Raw genomic sequence first — 394 nt, 5'->3', positions numbered from 1 at the left:
TTTGTAGAGCTCAGGCAACGATCTTTATCGCACGAGCCAAGAAATTGTGCAGGTTTCACGATAACTCGACTCTCATTGCTCTTCGTTCCCGGCTGCGCTGGGCTTTGGCTTTTGGAAGCAGAGGGACGTGCAGTTCAGTTCTTCAACGTCTTCCCCGAGCTGCTGAGTTCCCACAGGAAGTGTAAAACCAGCTCCTGAACAGCCTAAAATCTCAAGTGTCAAGCACAGGCAAGCCTGAACCACAAAACCTGACAGTTCTGAAGTAATGTAAGGCCCAGCGTGCTTTTTGTTTGTTTGCTTGTTTTTTCCTTCCCATTTCTGACACGAAGGAGCTGTCGTTCGGGGCCCCTCGGAGGCACAGGGCTGAGAGGCAGCCGCTGCAGGTGGAGGTCGT

Source organism: Apaloderma vittatum, unplaced genomic scaffold, assembly GCF_000703405.1.
Source record: "Apaloderma vittatum isolate BGI_N311 unplaced genomic scaffold, ASM70340v1 scaffold11471, whole genome shotgun sequence".
Taxonomy (NCBI): Eukaryota; Metazoa; Chordata; class Aves; order Trogoniformes; family Trogonidae; genus Apaloderma; species Apaloderma vittatum.
The sequence above is the reverse complement of the archived record's forward strand: the minus strand, read 5'-3'. Positions refer to the sequence as shown.